Raw genomic sequence first — 14,071 nt, 5'->3', positions numbered from 1 at the left:
TCTTTGTGCAAGATTAGGCATATTAAATGCATGCATAATTAATTACTTTTATTTCAGCAAGAGACTAGAGTCTTTCGTAGGGAGGCTGTACTAAGACTGGGTCTTCTAAATAAAAATAAATTATTGATGATCTTGCAAGTGATGTACATATAATTCATAGGACTAGCCATACTAGTAGAGCAAAAGAGCTATTTCAAATAGATGATTTTGGATACCATGAAAAAACACAAAATTATTGGTTATATTATTATTGTTGTATTTTTATTGGCAAGGAAGATGCGTAACTTTTATGTGATTTTGCTTTTTGAAACACCAAAATAATTTGATATTCTTTAGATACTTTGATATATGTGTGTGAGTGAAAAAGAGGGAGGGAGGGAGGGAGGGAGAGAGAGAGAGAGAGAGAGAGAGAGAGAGAGAGAGACTCAGATACACAGATAGAGAGAGAGAGATTATTATTCAAAAGGTTTGGGATTAATTAGTAATTCATTATAAAAGACTATCTATCTGAGCTTACATGTTCTATGTGGCCAAGTCTCCTTCTATTTTCTGCATTGTATTGTCATTTGTGCAGATTAGAATTAACACTTTTTTGTGCTGCCCTTTGTTACCAGGATTTTTGTATGACTCAGTTGCAGTAGAGGAAGAGAGGGACTTTTGTATTGCCCTCCTGGCCCTAATTTTAGTAGCTGTCTTAACCTCCCTGCAGATGTTCTACTTTATATACAGTATATGATTGCCTGTTATCAACAGTGTTCTATTTAAACTTTTATTTAGAGAATAAAAGCAGAGAAAATACTGAAAGGTGTTTAGATTATTTGAATTAATTTTAAACAATTCAGGTGATACCTACCTAATATTTATTCCAAATGTAAACTCCCATAACCTCTTTTGCGCATGACCATTTGAAAGTGGCTACTTTTGTAAATTATAGATTTAAATTTGCTACAACTGATCCATGCCAGAAAAGAAGCTAAATTAAGTTTAGGTATATGTTGGAAATCTCAACTTTATTTTTCTTTGAAAAAAGTGATCTTTCAGTTGTGTTTCTTGCCTAGATCAAAAAATGAATGCTGAGGGGAAAAAAAGATCCTTTATAACAACAGAAAACTAAGCCCTATTAAACTTAATAGGGATTGAAGTTTAGTGTACATTTCATATACACAATTATTTCACAAGTAAAGCACGATTGTTTCTGAATCCATTTGTGCCTCAGACAAAATTGAGAAACAATGGGCTTCATTAAATTTATTTTCAATTATCTAAGGATTCTTCTCTATTCAGATATACACTTAGAAATAAAACATTCTTTGTATTTTGTTGACTTTAATCAGCCTGAAAATTAGCCAATTAAAAATAATTGTCTTAAATCCCAAGGATTATAAGATATACAAACTACAATTTATCTTTGAATATTCATTGTATTACCTAAATTTCTACTGCATTTAAAATCGTCTCTGTACTTAAAATAACAGAATACATGCCACAAGGAAATACATGCTAAGAGGAAAATTAAATATCCAACAGTTACGAATTATATAGATTTCTCAAAAGCTAAAGTGAACCAAGAAAGTAATATCTTTAATGTTTTAAGTCTCTGTCTCTCTAACCCTCTTTCCATGTAAGATTAAGATTGATTGTATTTAAAAACATTTTTGACAAGTTTCTTAATATAGATTGTTTGGATTTTTATACATGCCTATTTACTGCTGATTTTGAAATGGGAATTTATTTGAATTTTAGCAACAGCATTTGAATGTTTGTGAATGTACAGCCTTCTCCAACCTAAGACCCTTTAGTTGTATTTGAATTACAGCTTGCAGAATTTAAGTCTTAACTGGCATAGTGTGATTATTATTAGCTCTGCATTCTTGAATGCTTGTCCATTTATTACTTTGATGATTTACATCCCAGAGAAGCAGAGCTTATTGTGTGGAAGGGCACCATGAATTTTACATTAGGCTGAATCATGTTGACCAGCACTTTCTATGTTATAGAATGGATTTGGCTTGAAGAAACAACTAAACAGTAGTTAAATATAATCAATTAGGAGAAATAAGTCTCCTTAAAAGGTGACTGCTGTTTTTTATTGTAATATGGAAATAATTATTTTTAAATAACACAAATATGAGTAAATAATTGTGCTGATCTTTTTAAGACTTCTGACATTTTAAAACATTAGAGAATTCTGATTGTTTTTCCAAAACCAATTAATTATTTTGCTTTGCAATTTAGAATATAAATTAGATATTATATTGGGTATTAGTATTGTCTTAAAAGTTTTTTATTCAGAATTCTTCTCTTCTCTTTGTGACGTTCCCTAGAATAGTATTACTTTACATTAAATTGAACTCAAGGTCCAATCATTTTGATATAAGAAATCCTCACCTCCTCCAAGTGTTTAAGAAAAGGTTACAATGTTCAGTAGAGTTTATTTGTAATGATTGTAAAAACATTCCAGTTTTAAAAGGTAAATGGTTATTTCAGATAATGCACGTGGATACTGTAAAATTCTTATAGCATGTTATAGCATGTTACAGATAATCTTCATTTATGACAGCCTCTGAGACCATTTGCAATCACAGCGGTGATGAAAAAGTAACTTTACAACCAATGCCTCCATTTATTACCTTTGCAGCATCTCTCTTTCTCTCAGTCCCACGTTTGCCATTATGTGTCAGTTAGTATACACTGTCTTGGCCCATTTTTCTCTCCCCACACCAAACAGAGAAATTGCCTAAACCAGCAAGCTCTTCCTGAGCAGCTATTCTCCCTAAAAAGTGCTAACTGCAAATTAACAAGTTCAGCTATCATAGCAGTAGATTACAAGACTGTGCTGTCAACTGCTGCCTGAAATTGACAAAACTCTAAAATGATTTATATTAAAGGCTTTCTTTTGCCTTTTAAGCAGCTGGTGGCTCATAGTCAGCAGCGTCCTAGGGAAACAGCAAACTTCAATCTTAATCTTTTTAGGGAATCACCTTTACTGAAAACTCATTCTTATTTTAAGTAAATTTATTATTGCAAATTTTATGAACTTGTTTTTTCTGAAATCAGATTTATTTAATTCAACCTAAACACAGTTTCTTAGGTTATATTTCATATAGATTTCTCTAGAAGTAACTTCTTTTAGATTTTTTTTCTTAAGAGACATGGGAGGCTAGACTGATATACATAGTTCAAATGTTGTATTAAGTATCTGGATACATTATTTAATTTAGGCTTATCATGTTGTTTAACATCATGGTTTAGTATGATCTACGGACCATCCAGATTCTCTTTACCTTGAGGTTTAAATGGGCAAGAATGGAGTTATGACATCTGTAATTAATGTTGTGACATTTGTAATAAATGAAAATTAAATCTGGCCTTTATTTTTCCTATTACATTTTAATCTTAAAACCAGTGACTAATAGGATAATTATACTCTGGTCAGCTGAAAAGGGGACAGCAGTAATCTCTAGTTCTAATTTTGTTATTGAACTATAATTCCCAACCACCTCTGCCATTTTTAGAGCTGTAGGCTCTTTAGCACTGGATAAAACATGTGACCCTTATAACTGAGGAATCAGCACTATTTATGCATTAATGGGTTGCATTCATAGATCTTTAAAAATGATGAGTTTCTAAAGTGCTTTATATTTTTCATATATAGCAAAACCACAGCTTTAATAGATGAGATCCCTTCATCAGATCTATCTATTGCAAGAGATTAAAGAAGATGATGATAGCTATGTGTAACATTTCTGGCAATATTAATTATAATAGGCATTTTAGAGAAAAACTGCTTAATATTTTCAGTTTATTTTTGCTTTCTTTTCAAATGAAGCTAAATTCCTTACATCTAATCAATATTTGATTCAAATTTTCATTTATGACAGCCTCTGAAACCATTTGCAATCACAGCGGTGATGAAAAAGTAACTTTACAACCAATGCCTCCATTTATTACAAAACAAATATACCAAGACACTTAATGGATTTGTTCACGATTATGGAACTTTCAGTCTCATTGTTATTGACCAATAAAAAATGATGTAGAAACTTGACAGAGAAATGTGCAATTTAGCTTTAGATGGATTGTGTGAGAAATGAATGATAGCATGATAGATTTCTGGCAAGCTGTTTCCTGCTTTCATCAAGCATTTAATCAGAATTGCATGAAAGAGACATTTATAGGATTAACTGTTCTCAGTATACATAATTTTGCTGAAATTATATATAATGGCAAAAGGTTGGAGTATACTGAAATGAAACCATGAACTAGAGCATGGTTGCAATATTTGCTGTTAAATTTCATTATAAATGCAGCAGAATTGGGACATTGCAGATGGAATATATATTTGAACAGCCTCTGGAACAAATTTGGCATTCAGACAGAAGAAGAAAAATATGATTACATATCAGTGTAATCAGTGTATCAGTGTCCATAAATGGTGTTTATTATATTTTTAAATCCATACAGCATTTTCCCAAGCATATTCCAGAGTTGTTTAAGCAATAAAAATTGAAAAAATGTAAATAAAAAATTTGTAAAATATATAAGAAGGAAATACATCAAAGCTCTGCATGTTTTGAAAATGATGCAGAAGAAATCATTTGGAACTCACAGGAGTACAAGCACAGCAGCTTTTTAAAGCAGCCTTATCTTTGTAACTACTCAGAAATAAGTAGACAATGGGAGCTTATTCTTGGGTAAGTACTATGAATAGAAATTCACAATTTTGTATATTTCTTCAAATTGGTTTCCACATGTCATCTGTTTGTTGGTACAGTTCACATTTTTATAGTGATTGCAATATGTACACTAAGCAGTGAGAAAAAAATACCCAGGGTCACGTGTTCTTTTCACAATAATAAGATTAATTTTTCCCCTCCATCCTCTGCTTCATTCTTTGTTTACCGAGACTTCTGTATTAGTGTCTCTGGCTACTTTCCTCAAGAGTCAGTGGAAAATATTTGTACCCATAAACTCTATTATAGAAAATGGATGACAAACAGTATTGTCATTTCAACTGAAGCCACCCACACTTACCTAGTTAATCTGGGATTAGCCTGTTTATTATTTCATACCAGTTTGGTCCACTCAAGGGGTTGTTTTCTTAGTTTCATATAATGATTGAGTTAGAATAGAGGTGGGGTAGAAAATACCTATTAACAGAAGTGACTGCTGGAAATCTATGGAAAAAGAGCAAAAATAATGGGAATTCTGCTCAGTAAACTAGGGAGCTCTGTTAAGTGAAGGTTTTATTTAGACAAGTTAATATTTGTAATGATTACCTGTACCCATCTCATCCCGTACCTGTGTTGCCTCTTTTACTGTTCTGCATTTATCCTTTTGCTTCAATTCCCAAAAGGAAGTAGACGCCAACACCAAGTCTTTTTATTAATTTTGAAATGTGATGTTGTACTTTAAAATATCAAATGCTGCAAAGAAAATATAATTAGTCAAAGCCTGATTCAAACAGAAGTATGCCGAATAGATATTGTGTAGCTCTGTTCCAGCATAATAGTAAAATTTACATTTTCTAGCTTGGTACTATAATTATGAACTTTTGGTAGGGTGATAGGGTAATAGGTTCAGTTGTTTCTGTTTCCTGGAGATTGCCTAGACAGGTTCTGGCAGTTTTATTGGCAAGGTTTTTTAGAAGTGGTTTGCCACTGTCTCCTATCTAGGACTCAGAGAAAATGACTGGCTCAAAAGTCACCCATCTACTTTGTACTTAAGACAGGATTAGAATTCACAGTCTTCCAGTTTCTAGCCTGAGATGCCTTAACCACTACACCAAGATGGGCCTCAGTGTTTGTTTAAGATAATAGAGTCATTAAATATTAACTTTTACAGTATTTTTGCTAGTTAAGTTAAGCTTCCCATCTGTTAAAGGTATAATTCTCACTTGTCTGATCCTTTTAATAGCTATAGTTTATTTCCAAGTACTGTTTAAGAAGTATTGTGCTAATAAAAATCTGCAGTGAAATTCTAATGGAACCACATCTTCTGCTTTAATAGAATAGAATACTTTATTTGACCAACTGTGATTAGACACATAAGAAATCCAGTACAAAAGCTCTCAGTGTACATTCAAAGCAACAGAGTAATAATAATCATAATACTGATACCAATAAGAGGGGGTAATAGAGAAGATGAGAAGGATAATAATAATATTACAGCCATACAACATGGGTGAATATACTTAGCCTTAAGACAGAACTGAGAGGAATAGGTGTTCAGCAGAATGATAGCATGAGGGGAAAAAACTGTCCCTGTGCTTAGTTGTTCTGGCATGTAATGCCCTATCACAGTGTCCCAAAGAGAGGAATTGAAACGGTTTGTGTCCAGGATGTAAGGGGTCTGTAATTTTCTCAGCCTCCTTCTGAGGTCTTCTATGGAAGACAGGCTGTTTGCTATTGTTTTTTCTGCAGTCTTAACTATCCATTGGAATCTGTACCTGTCTTGTTTACTTGCTGTACCAAACCAGATTCTTATAGAAATACAAATGACAGACTCAATAATTCCTCTGTAATTATTCTGTTTAAGGTGAGAAGATAATGCATAGCTACAGGGAGAATAGATTACTACATCCTACCTGATGCCACAATATAATGCAGAAAAGGTGTTACATTAGGCTGCCAATATCAAAATCATCACTCTCTGATTTTCATGTCATGGTAGTCTACAATATGCTAAAGCCATTATTTAATGCTCAAAATTCTCTATATGCTTGGGAAAAGGAGATGAGGGATTGTTGTATTATATTGTGACTTGATTGGTCATTTGTAATTCTATATAATTACCACTCATAAAATGCATTAGGGACATTTCAAAGTAGTCTATATTAATTATAACTCCTTTAATTAATGTATGATTTGAGGATGCTGTAATTGTTTTTCAGATTCTATATTAAGCTGCTAAGTTCAACAGCTATTTGACCTCTATCATATGCAGACCTTCTGATATCTTGGCTTCCATGTGCTCTTTCAAAGGGTAATATTAATGTACTATTGTCAGAGGATTTCTTGATTTTGTTGATTTGATCGATTTGACAACACCTTAATCTTGATTTGCCCTTGTTGATGTCAAGTCTGTCCTTTCCAAATGCAGATCTCTTTATCTGCAGATTTTGCTCTCTGATCTTGCTTGCACCTGCAGCTGCAGATTGTTCCTCCAATTTTTTTTTTGATACACACATCTCTAGTCCATGTAACATAAATGCAAAACCATCAGTGCAAAACCTAAAATAATCAGTCATTGGAACCATTTTCTACCATTTCTAAGAAGAATCCTGGCTGTCTTTTGAAAAGATTGAATAAGTTTTTTATGTCACATACCTTGAAGTATTTTGGCAAAACAAAAGCTACTTTATGCCCGACAAATATAATGGTGGCTATTAACTTACAAAATTGAATTAATGAGATACCTAATATTATTTATTGGGGTTGTACATAATACAGAAAATAGCTGCAAAGGATCAGAGTAGGAATACATTTATTAAACAAAGCTTTTTTCTCTGCTGGATGGAAATAAATTGTTCCAGTTCAGTAATGCTTTTTTTATAGGTGCCTTATATGCAATGTAATACATTTTAAGTTGGGGCTCTCTCTTTCTCTATTATTTATTGATTGTTGATTGTATACTGCCTCCTGAGTCCTGCTAATTGAAAATGCTTAGTTTAGAGAACCCAAGGCAAATCCATTTTTTCATCAGTCCCTGCAGCCATGTTGTTATTTTTAGAGCCAATTGAATTTCATTTTTTAAAATGTCTGGCTATGGTTCAGTATTCAAACTTTCATAGATGTCATTGATTTGGGAATCTTTTTATATCATTCTTCCATATATTTGTGTCATTTCTTTTTTATGACTTTTTCTTCAATAGGTTCATTATTTAATATGTATATATTTAATTATTTAATTATTATTTATGATTCTAATAATTTGTTATAATGCAAACATATGCAATATTCTTGCCTCCTAGGTTTTCTTACAAGAACATTCCTGTGAGGTAGCTAAAAACAGACAGAGAATGACTAGCCCAAAGTCACCCAACTGGCTTTCGTGCCTAAGGGATGCCAAGAACTCAGTTTCCTGATTTCTAGCCCAGCAATTTATCCACTGTATCAAATTGGCTCTGGATTACCATCTAAGTCTGGTCCTCCAGTGTCATGTATGATCCATTGACCCCAGAATGTCAGTCCTGAAGCTTGACATTTCTCCTCTGACAATATCAGGTTTGCCTTGATTCGACTACCAGTAGTATACATCTTCACAGCACTGAGTTTCCTTTTTGCCTCTGACCACATCAGCAGATAGCTATTCTTTCAGTTTTAATCCAGCCACATTATAACCACTAGCATGTCTCATACTTGCCCCTGCTCTTCTCCATTAGCTTGCTGAACGCTGCTCATTTTCCAGTATGATGTTGTCATTGTTCTGGTTGTGAATGTCCATTTGGTTTTAATTACACAATATTGGGGTAGATTATAATTTATTTTTGTAACGGATCATATTTAGTATGATCCCTTATCTATGGCTGATCCTTCTGGCTGTGTACCCTCCTGACGGTGTAGCTTCTAGGGGTATTGGGATATGCAAATCCCCCTTCATTACTACAAAGTAATAATCCACAATGGGCTCCTCCAGAGTTATAAAGCAGATTTGATACATACTGATATACTGCGTGGATGATATGGAATAAAGGGAAAGTGCTATTTTAACTTTGGTACAGCCTTAAGATCATCCCATGCCTGGGAAAGGGACAAGACAAAGACTGCCACAGGGATATGGCACAAAAAATATATTGCCAAGAATGTTTGTGCTGGGGTTAGGTGCAAATGCAAAAGATAACTGCTTAGGTTTCTATAGAGTGGATTCTCACATTGCACTAAAATCTGGGTACCAAGCATGATATATAATTCATATGTGCCCATGGACACCTCTCTTGGCACCTGGTGTTTTTTTTTTAAATTCTTTTTTTTTTTTACAGTAGGAAACTAACAAGTTCCAACTTAAAGTGGTAGGAATCTATAACCCAATTCTTAGGAAGTTTCCCCTTTTAGTCATAAAAAAAATACAGGGAACCATAGATGTAGAGAGATCTTGGGAGTTTAGAAAAGGTGAGGAACCGCACCTACTTGCTTTCTGATACATGCTTACAGACAACCCTCAACTTACAACCACGACTGAGTCCAAAATTTCTGTTACTAACTGAAAGAGTTAAGTGAATTTTGCCCCATTTTACAACCTTTCTTGCCACAGTTGTTAAGTGAATCTGATTCCCCGTTGACTGCTTGTCAGAAGGTTGCAAAAGGTGATCACATGACCCTGGGATACTGCCACTGTCCTAAATATGAGTCAGCTGCCAAGTGTTTGATCCCATGCTATAATGGTCATAAGTGTGAAAAATGGTCAAAAGTTACTTTTTTCAGTGCTGTTGTAACTTTGAACTGTCACTAAATGAACTGTTGTAAGTGGAGGACTACCTGTACTTTGTAACTGGAAATATTTATTAGGGGCAGTACTCAGAGTAAGTACTGTAACTATGGTTTAGATTTTGAAGTATGGACGATCTCCAAGATGTAGGAGACCTCTGCAATAAGACACAGTTTATTTTAATTGTAGTTTCTTGAAAAAAGTGTAATAATTGAATTCATGCAATGCATTAAGGCATAAACAAGCTTTCGTGAGAGATCAAAGACAGAATATTTATTTGATTCCATACCTTTCCTTCTTACTAATCCTAATTATTTGTTCCTTTGCTGAGAGTCTTAAATAAGATAATGTAGGGTAGCACAAATAAATTTGGGGAATATATTTTAACAAATTAATTAGGGTTAGGGTTAGGGTCAGGTTAAAGTCAAAGGTATTGATCCATCTGATCATTTCAAATTCTAAATCATATTTTGAATTTGTTCTTCCTCACAGAAATCAAGGCTTTGATTTATAAACACAATTACTGGGTTCATATAATGGTTAAGCCAAAACACAACATATTATGGCTTGATGCAGTTTGTAATTATATCTTTGTGTGTGTGTGTGTGTGTGTGTGTGTGTGTGTGTGTATCCTATTCTTCTTGATAAGAGCCCTCTACTTGTTCACCATTCAGGCATTGGTATATGTCCGTATTTTCAGTGAGATGCATTTTCTCCTTATCAAAAACAAAAACAAAAAAACAAGTAAGCTTTTATATACTCTTTTTAAAAAGGATAAAAAGGAAGATACCATGAAAAGAAAAAAGGAAATAAATGTTGGCTGGGAAATCAATTAAGCTGCAAAATTTAGATTGTCTGGAAAGGCAGGCTGAATACAATGAAAAAAGAAAAAAATGGTAAAGAAGGGCCCTAATAAATATGAAGAACAACAGATAAGGATGAGTTTAAAGGGAAGAATTATTGAAAGAATAGCATCATAAGGTATCTCTATATTGTTTCTTTCCTGCTGGATATAATCCTTTAGGAACAAAAGTGTGAATGGAAATAGGTATAGCCACAGTTTTAATTAAGCCATTAAGGCAGTCATAACTATTTTTTTCCGCCACAGGTGCTGTGGCGGAAAGCCACAATTTCCTGGGAATTGGTCTGAAGAGCTCCATGCTTTTCTGCCTGGAGTTACAAGTGTCCTGCAGTGACAAAACAGAGCTTTCAGTTATTGATATCTGAAGTAATTGGAAAGTTCAGTTTCTCTAGATAAATAGCTCAAGACAGCAATAATATCTCTGGTGCACATGAAGACACCAAATAATACATATCTGTTTGTTGATAAGTACAATATAGCAGTTCAGTGGAATCTATTCCTAACTGGTAGAATTTTGGCCTCACTGTCTATGTTCTTCTGTTTTTACCATCCTGAGTTTGTTTCTAATCTTTTCCCTATTTTTTAAAATTTTGCTAAAGATATGTCTTCTAGAGCACTGTATCACTTTACTTTTTCGATATAGCGTGCCTTAATGTCTCATTCAGCTTTTTTCCCACCAAGCAGCACTTCAATAAGTTTAGCTGTGAAAGTCACATTGGGCATAACTTAAGGTTGTACCCTGTTGAGGAAGTGGCTTTCATACTAGTGAAATCCATCAGCCAATGGGTGATGGGGAAAAAAACCTAGTGAGGATCTTGTATGAGGAAATCTTTCAGGATGTCATAAGCATAGTACTCCCACAAGAGCAACTCAACATTGGTGTGACATAGCTCTACTTTGCTCTACAGGTTTCATGTGTCTTCCTGCTGTGGTTGAGGGGGCGGGGTTGGTTTTTGCATCAGGAAAAGAAGTAAAGCACTGGCTTTTGCTTGCTTTTTCAACTCTAGATGCTTATAAACAAATATGAGATGATGGTCTTTAGCAAGATCAATTGCTAAAGAATGATCAATTCTTGTACGTCTAGGCCTTTTGTTTTCATTGGTGAAGTTTCACATAATATAGCTCCATGTCCCTAAGACATAATGCAATTGTGGATTAATAGAAATGTAAAAAAAAAAAAGTACAGTAATGACCTCATACAGTAGACATGGCAACAGTAGGAAGTTCTAGGATGCAGTTTCTATTTCTCAGCTTTTATTTCTCTGGTGCTTCCTAGAGACATCCCATCCAAGCACTAATAAGGGCCATCCCATTGATCTTCTTGACCTTCAGCTAGCTAGGTCTATCACCTCTCATAGAAACACAGTGGGTTTAATAGGAAATACTCTGGCATAATAACTCAGTGAGGGTACATATACCTACAAAGAAGACCTGAAAGTTCATATAGTTTACTGGTGGAATATTGTCAGTATATTTTTTTAAAATCCATGGAAACTTTGAACATGGACAAGGAACTCAGGTTTGCCCCCAAACAAGAACCATTGATTGAGGGTTTATGAGTGGGAATGCCACTTTCACATTTCATTGAATGGAAATAAACCTCAGTAACATTAAGAGTTCTCATAATTGTTAGTTTTGCTATCTAATCCATATCCATCTTGGTTGGCTAAGACCTTCTGGAGGTGATCTGTGATTGGGTTTTAATGGTAGTGAATTCTTCCTTTTTTTCTCACCATTTCTTATCTCTTCCTCAAGAAACTATTATCAAACCCAACAGTACTGAATATTTTTGTCCAGACTCCAACCTTCCATTTTTGGGGAAGGTTGTAGAGAAGATGGCCATGTTGCAGCTTCAAAGTACTCGAGAACCATTTCAGTTATGATTCAGACCTGGATGGGACTGAAATAGCATCGCTTGTGCTTGTGATTTGAGCAGGATGGGAGTGGTATATCCATTTTATTTCTTGACTGTGAGAAGCTATAGGCAGCTTTTGATAGCATTGTTCATGATATCTTGAACTGACTTTAGGGGCTGGGAGTGGATTTTACTGTATTGTGCTATTTCTCTTCTTTGGGCATGGTCCAATCAGTATTGATTACAGGAAGAAATCCTGTTCCTGCTTTGTGAGTTTCCACAGAGACCAGTAGTTGCCCTGCTCCTGTTTAGATCTACCTCAAGCCATTGAATGAGGTAACATCAGTATGCTAATAAAATATGTCTTGGCTCTGGAAATCTTTGCACTTATTAAACATTTTTATTAAAAAAAAAGAATCCCATCGTTTGATTGTTTGGAAGGGTAAGCTCAATCTGGATTTATTTCTTCACTCTGTCAAAAATCTTGTAGTGGAGAAAATGAGGTTGCATCTTTTTTCCTTTGTTAAAAGACACATCTGGAGTCTGGGATTAAAATTAAGAAGAACAAACTAATGACAACAGGTATAACAACCAGCCTTACAATCGATGATAAAATTATTGAAGTAGTAGATAATGTCCCACCTTTTAGAATCAACTATCAACAATAAAGAAATAAGTAACCAAGAAAAGGGCTTCAGACCAGCAGTGTAGAGCAGTAATAAAGACCTTGGAAAAAATGTTCGGATACTGTAATGTGTAGGTATAGCCTACAAAGATCAGAATAATACAAGCAATGGTGTTTTCTATAATACACTATAGTTTGCTTACTTGATTCGCTTACTATGAACACAACTATTGTAGGTTATATACGAGGGCAGTTCAGAAATAAGCCTCCATTTGGTTATCAATGACAGACACTCGCAGATACAGAACCTTTATTATACACATTAGAAAACTACAGCATTACATTACTTTTTGACATAATTGCCATTCAAATTGAGCCACTTGTCATAACATCTTACAATGTTTGAAATTCCTTAGTAGTAGTCGCTTGGTGCTAAATCTGGGCTATGGGGGGGGGGTGATCAAAAACATCCCAATGGAACTGCTTCAAAAGTTCTTGGGTGGTCTAGCGGGGTGCGGGCAAGCATTATTGTGAACCAACACCACACCGGAAGTGGTGCCATAGAATATCCCGCCAAATGTGAAGATGCCAAAGGAGTACTGCTAGTGAAGTTCATGGAGCATGGTTTGACCCTCAATTTAGAAGTCTACTGTGAAACATTACGAAAATTCAGACGAGCCATCCATAACAAGCGTCAGGGCATGCTGACTTTTGGTGTTCCAAGAATTTGGGATATAAGCCAAATTGTTTGTTCATTACGTTTTAGCATTAATTTGGGTCACCCTTCCCAAACCAGGGTGCCCTCCAAATGTGGACGTCAGTTCTCAGCGATAGTAATGACTGTTGAAGAATTCTGGGAACTGAATTCCATTTGGCAAGTGGTTTGAGGGAATACTTTGTTGTTCTCCGATTCTTTTTATGTGTGGGGAGGGGGAGTAGCCTTTACTAACTTGAGCATATGTGGAATTTCTCAGTAATGTGTGTGAGCATGTTAAGTCTGGAAGTGACATGCATTTGGAGAGAATCTATTAGCAAAGGCTCTTCCAGATCATCAAGGAACATGTATTTGGTTGCTACTGGACACCTTTGCAAACCTAGATGACATATGTGGGGATAATGCTTCTTCCAGCTTTGCATGCTTGCTCAATATTTGCTATGAAGATTGCAGTAAATTGCAAGAGTATTTCTCTAAGAGGAGAATGGACCTACCTTTCTTCAGCATCTGTTTTCCTTTTTCCTGGAATTCAGTCTTAATTATTAATATTATTACTGTTCCAAAACTTTCCCCCTTTGTCAGTCCAAG

The 14,071-nt window shown here is 34.7% G+C and overlaps 1 protein-coding gene across 2 annotated transcripts in view; it reads left to right on the top strand.

Moving 5' to 3' along the window:
* Positions 1-14,071, top strand: part of CD247 (CD247 molecule) — a 40,398-nt gene that overhangs the window by 15,307 nt on the left and 11,020 nt on the right. The window lies entirely within an intron of this gene.

The sequence above is a fragment of the Crotalus tigris genome, unplaced genomic scaffold (genome assembly GCF_016545835.1).
Source record: "Crotalus tigris isolate CLP2741 ecotype Arizona unplaced genomic scaffold, ASM1654583v1 scf7180000017646.2482762, whole genome shotgun sequence".
NCBI classification, from domain to species: domain Eukaryota; kingdom Metazoa; phylum Chordata; class Lepidosauria; order Squamata; family Viperidae; genus Crotalus; species Crotalus tigris.
This window is presented reverse-complemented; position numbering and strand designations above follow the sequence as displayed.